Source organism: Lygodium microphyllum, chromosome 12, assembly GCF_053477565.2.
Source record: "Lygodium microphyllum isolate KBCC chromosome 12, Lygodium_microphyllum_v1.1.10, whole genome shotgun sequence".
NCBI lineage: Eukaryota > Viridiplantae > Streptophyta > Polypodiopsida > Schizaeales > Lygodiaceae > Lygodium > Lygodium microphyllum.
In genome coordinates, this window is record NC_141146.1 from 70,735,448 (window position 1) to 70,742,170 (window position 6,723).

A 6,723-nucleotide genomic window follows, 5' to 3' on the forward strand; every position below is an offset into this window, starting at 1 on the left:
CATTCAGTATGCTGAACAAGGAAGATCAAACCCGCTTTTGCAACTTCTGTAGTTTCTCAAACAACCTGTCCCTTAATTCAAAAGGCATATGCCTTCCTTTCTGACGTACAGGGTGGGTACCTTCCTTTACAAGAATAATATGCATAGCTAGATTGGGACGAATACCCCGAAGTTTGTCATACCTCCAAGAAAAGATGTTGCAAAACTCTTGAATCAGGGACACATAGTCCTCTCTCTCTTCTGAACTGAGCATAGAACCCAATTTGAATGGCCGTGAATCATTAGGCGTACCAAGGTCCAGCACAATAACATCCACGTCTCTTATTTGATCATCGTGAGGCTCTATTGGCTCATTCAAGGTTATCTAATAAATATCCTCTGTAGTGGACCCTTCCTTAGATCCATCGCTCGATGACATCTCACTATTAGATGGATCATCTACTATTTCTAGTTCAGTGGAGGATAAAGGAGCTCTCTCACTCTGAGGAGACTCAGGGTAAGCATCCACTATTACACGATGGGGCATTGTAATAAAGCTAACATCTCATACAAGAAAATACACAAGATCTAACATCTAATGCTGACAATAACAAGAAATGCTATTGCCATAGCCAAGATCCATGTTCCATATGAGATGTACAAATGGGAAAATAGATGGTATGCTGAGAATCAAGTGATGATAAGCTGTTATAGAATACTCACCTTCTACAATGGTGGACAAGGATACTCACCTCCAAGTAGGGTGGACATGGATATGCACCTCCATGAATGGTGGGAGGATGTGACCTCAAGAGCTCCACAAGGAGTTGTATTTCAAAAATGAACAAAAGGTTACCACATTTGGCCATACTCCACTATTTATAGCTAACCCTAATTAATGTGTCTAACTCCTAAGCCTAGGTTAAATTTGCTTTATTACAAGCCATCCCGGCCTAAAGAAGCTTTGTCCTCAAATCTTGAGAAAATGGGAAAGAATAAAATGGATGAAATAGTAGATCAAAGCATATGTGGATGAAAAGATCCCATGATCCATGAAGCTCCACAAGAAATCTATAGTGAATTTCCTACATGCTGGCATAACGGGGCTGCCATAGTAAAATAGGCATAACTTTCGATAGACACATCCAAATTGGACAAATGATATGTCATATCGAAGTATATATGTAGGCTACCCTCTCCAAGCAAAAATCCATGATTTTGACAAAGATAAATCATTTAATTCCATGATAGGAATTTAATACAGCAAGCTGTATTTTGCAGGAAAATCCATCTTCTTCAGTCTTTCTCCCATATAAACCATGAACAAACCATGAGAACAAAGTATCATTAAGTTTTGTATGTAGGATGCCTTGCTGCAAATGACTTTCTCTTAGTATAATACCACCCGAGTCATATGGAATACCGAGATAATAACCATCAAGAGAAGTAGGATTGTCATGAACCATAAATGTCAAACCACCCAAGTCATAAGGAAAGAGAGAATCATCTCCATCATGACTACCCGGATCATAGGGAAAAGATATCTCATCATCATCATAAGGCATGTCTTCATTGATACTCTCATCAAAAGTATATGCATCCCAAAAAATTTTCTCATGTACATCTCCATATGCATTCCAATCAACATCTTCTTCTATTGGCTGTAGCATACCAGAGTTGTCAATGGACTGATAGAATTTGGCATGTGTTTCCTCAATATCTTCATGTGATGCCTCAATATCTTCATGACATATATGATCAACATAATCCTCTTCAACATCATCATGAAATATATGTAAACCTTGAGTTTTCTCTTCTTGTTGTACACTAATGTACTCTTGATCAACTTTGTCATGTGTATCCTCTTGCTCTTCATCTTCATCTTCATCTTCATCTTCAGCTTTGTCTTCGGCTTCATCTTCATCTTCATGCAGTGAATGACCTTGCTATCCATGTTCTCTTGAGATAGGAAATTTAGGCCTGCCTCTACTCCATGAATTAGCACGTGGCTGAGTGGTTTCATTGACTCTAGAAGGATCTCCATGTTCATAAGTCAATGGTATATTTTGATGAGTTGTAGTAGATCTCACATTCCATGAATAAGTGGCACTTCTTCAACATGGGATGGCAGTTTACTTTGGAATCTATCTCCCAAATTGCTGAATATAGTGATCAACTGATCAAACTTGGTATCCAATCTATTACTTTGTTGCTCCATATGAGAAATCATCTTATTAAATTTATCATCCATGGAGTGGGTAAGCTGAAGTAAACCATCATTCATATTGCCAAGTTGCTTAGACATTTGTTGGAAGTCGTTAGAATCACATGAGATGTTTACTTCATTCCCCTGATCTATGACATGAGGGTTCTTTGGCCATTGCACTTCGTCATTGGTGGTACTAACTCCCATGAATTCTAGCCTCTGATTTGCGGCTCTATTATTGTCATTAGTCTCAGCATGACACTCCTCCAAGTTGCGACTTGACACATAGGTACCATGTACATTGTTGAATGAGAAAGGATGGATGGGTTCTTCTTCTTCAAAATGATTATCCATAATGTATGTTGGCTGACCTTGGTACTCTGCATAGTGTATTCCATAAGCATCATTTTCTCCCATATTTTCCTCATTTGCATAAGGTTGATGCTTCCCATCAGTCTCATGAAAATAATCATGATTATGATCATATAAATGCTGCTGCATATGGTAATTCCCTACATACTCTTGCTGACCATAAGGAGAATACCTATGAGATCTATCATCATAAGAACAATGCCCTTCATGCATTTGATGTCTATAGGAATGTTGATGATTAGGTTGTTGCCTTTGACTGAGCATAGTTCTCACACTTACATATCTGTACCCCCTATTATACATGTTGTCCATAGTGACCTGTGCTCGAGCAAAACATTCCACTCTACCTCGTCTTATGAACAAGCTCCACACTCCAACAGCCTTTTGAGTAGTAAAATGTCATCTCCATCTAACCACTGCCCAAAGGCAGCCAAAGATGAGGATAGAAACCCATACCACTTTTTCTGGCAACTACTAAAACATCGAGTACCGAGCTTCTCAAAAATCAGGTCCCAATTGATATTGTCACGAAGATGCCGGTGGCGATCCTTTTGCTTTGAAACAATTCCTTCCAATGCCTTTTTGCCATAGACAATTGTGCACCAGTTCAAATAGTTTTTTTTAAATTTCATCATCAATCCAAGGTCCTTTTGCATTTTGAATCTTCAACCGCCTTGATTGCACCTTGATACTAAATCGATCTCTTTTTAAGATGTTTGATAATTTTCTCCATTTGCTACCATCCTCCTACTGCAATCTCAAAAGAGTAGTTGTTTCCTCATTTGACCATCTCCCCAAGCCTTTTTCAAGAGGCTTTAGCTTATGGAGTGTTCTTTAAAGGAAATTGGATGCACAATAGATAGCAGCTGCTATTATCTTCATATGCGAGTGTGTTCCAGAAAGTTATCCATAGTCAAAATTAGATGCACCAAGTCTTGGAGTAGATGACACGATTCTGCACATTCTTATTCCTGACTCCTGCAACTTTAGCCTTGGTTTAGACCGAGGTTGATCACTCATCACTAACAAACAACCAGACTTGATCATCAATTGCAGACCAGACTTCTCTCTGAGGTACTAACTGAGAATCCCTTTGTTTAAGTGACTCAGTGTGAATGCATGCAATGAGACTTTTTGACAGGGAAACCAACTCACTAGCAGTTGTACCATTGCTATCAACTCTGGGCACTTCAATCTTCAAGTGCAACTGACTGTCTATTGTCCCATTATCTTCTTCTCTCTTATCATACAATGCTAGGTCATGGCTTAAACTGTTTGATATCTGTTTGCTTTTGGAACTGACTGCTTATATGCTATCAATCCTTTGGAGTCGGTTATCCAATGGAAAAGATGAGCAAGCAGCAATCACATCCATCACTATTTTCCCATTCTTTGAGTGAGGCACTTCTATGGCAATCTCAGATTGATGAGACTTTTTAGAATGCTTGTCCTTGTCATGTGAATCACCATTAGCATCACTGTCTCTTTTCCTCTTCTTTTTCTTGTCTTTGTGCTTATGCTTCTCTTTTGCAAGCCTCTGTGGTAGCTCTTTCAATAGCAGCTCTCTCTCATACCTCTACAACTACTCATTCTTGTGCTTTGGCTGTTCAGTGCCAAAGATTTGAGCATTTGAAGTCTTGTTTTTTCTTTTTTTGATTTGATTGCCATAACTGATGATTCTCTTGAGGCATTTGTTGAGCATTGTCTAGTGCTTGAAGTCTTGAAGTTTTATTCTTGTATAGGTATGTCCAGTCATTCTTTGGCAAGCTTGTAGGAGTTCCCTGCCTTTTCGAAGAGCTCTGCGGCGTCGTCGTACTTGGATCCAGAAATCCCCCATCCCTTGAGATTCTTCTTTGCCTTCTTTTCTAGATCCTCCCCCTACAATCTGTGATCGGCCAATCGCCACAGGGCACATAGAGCTTGTTTGCGCTACTAGCAGTGCAGAAAATTGGAGAAGGAACGCAAATTTCTTTGAAGATTCTGTGCAGGAAGAGCAAGCCGATTGTGTGCCGTGCGCATATGTATGGACATGGATGGGCATTAGAAAGGATCGCTGATGTACTTGTCTTCCACTAATACAAATTTCTCTTCGCGCCGATCAAAGAACCCCATTACTTACAATGCATAGGATGGATCACTGCCTCTATGCATAATAGCAGTCGTTTCCTGTATTTTTCTTTCCCTCTTTTTAAGCATCGTCTTCAACAGCCTCGACCTCTCCTACTTAACCAAACATGGAGCATTTGAACAATAGAGCTCATCTATGAACAAGGATGTGGCAGGTCTCAAAACAGACGCAGTTCACGCTGCTGTCCTGAACATGATAAGGAGAGTAATAGGAAGTCTAATAGAGCCAAATCTCTATTCTATAGGTTGCTCAAGAGGTCAAGAATCAAGTTATGGAGACCATTGTTGTTGGAAGAGCCATGGTTCGAAGATTTAAGCAAAATATTGGCTGTGGAGTATGAAGGAAGCTTGAAATGGGAGAGAGAAAGACAGTGTCTAAAAAGCAAACCCTTCCCTCTCAAAAGTAACCCCCACCAAACTCAACCTCAACTCAAGTTACCTGCATTTTGTCCATATCTCTTCATTTCTTGAGCTAAAATTGAGCCATGACTTGTTAAAATTGGATGGAGCCCACCATTGCCCACTGGGTATTACCAAGATCCACCATCTTCAACACAGTTTGAAGTAGTACAGCAATCTGACTGGTCACTCCAAGTAGAAACCAAACCATGTGATTGTGTCTTCAACTCCAGTTACACAGAAATGATGTTTGTAACCAAATCTTCCATGAAAATGACCTCCCCAACCAGATCATAATCATGAAAATGATGAAATTAAAGCTTGCCTTAGATCAAAGCAAGGCTCTGATACCAATGTAATAAAGCTAACATCTCATACAAGAAAATACACAAGATTTAACATCTAATGCTGACAATAACAAGAAATGCTACTGCCATAGCCAAGATCCATGTTCCATATGAGATGTACAAATGGAAAAATAGATGGTATACTGAGAATCAAGTGATGATAAGCTGCTATAGAATACTCACCTTCTACAATGGTGGATAAGGATACTCACCTCCAAGTAGGGTGGACATGGATATGCACCTCCATGAATGGTGGGAGGATGTGACCTCAAGAGCTCCACAAGGAGTTGTATTTCAAAAATGAACAAAAGGTTACAACATTTGGCCATATTCCACTATTTATAGCTAACCCTAATTAATGTGTCTAACTCCTAAGCCTAGGTTAAATTTGCTTTATTACAGGCACCTCGACCTAGAATCACTCGACTAGCGGGTATATCGACTTGACAGTCTGTTCGTAAAATCCAGGGCCTTCCTAGCAAAACTCAATAGCTAGGATATCCTTCAAACCTTATCACCCTAAAGTCTAGATAGCATTACACGCTTGCAACAGTAACGTGGACTTTAGTGATGCAACCTTCCAGTTGTCTTAGACTATCATCCGCCATCCTAAGAAGTGTGGAGTCGTCTTTTTGAATTTTGAGACCTAGCCACTCCATCAAGTCTGAACTTATGATATTGACAAAGGATCTAGTGTCCACGATAGCGTGCTCCACTAATATTCCATCCACATATACTAGAACCCTAGGGTGATGCTGTTTAGCATGATCAAACCAATATTCTCCCACTCTAGCTATACCCAAAGGTTATACTATATACCCGATATGCAGGATTTTCTTGAATTCCTTGCGTACTCCTAGAGAAAGTTTAATCAATTGCAGGAGATTCACATCTGGTTAACTTCGCAAAGAGAACTTGCTAGGTCAAAGTCATGGTAGTTAGCCAAAGTTCTCTTTTCATGCCAAACCATTTCTTTCTTTGGTCGTTGGACACTTTAGCCTCTTTTTTTACTTTTGTCTTCTTTCTTGGCACCTCTCTATCCTTCTCGGGATCCACTTTACCGTCAACAGGCCTTAGAGGTCCACCTTCCATATCCGGATTCAGGACTCACTTTTTCCTAGCATCCTGCTAAAAGCATAAATAGTTAATAGGACGAATACCTCAATGTGCTAGACAGGGTTAAGCTACGTTAAAATTCTACCTAGTATCGCACTTAGGATGCCGACCTAATATTTCCGACCTCAAAGATCCTACCCACATTCACGGAATGTTAGGGTTAGCTAAACGCCTATA

The 6,723-nt window shown here is 39.8% G+C and overlaps 1 pseudogene; it reads right to left on the reverse strand.

Annotated features, from left to right (window-relative positions):
• Window positions 1-3,569: 3,569 nt before the first annotated feature.
• LOC148027895 (uncharacterized) lies at window positions 3,570-6,522 on the reverse strand (annotated as a pseudogene).
• Between the last annotated feature and the right edge of the window lie 201 nt (window positions 6,523-6,723).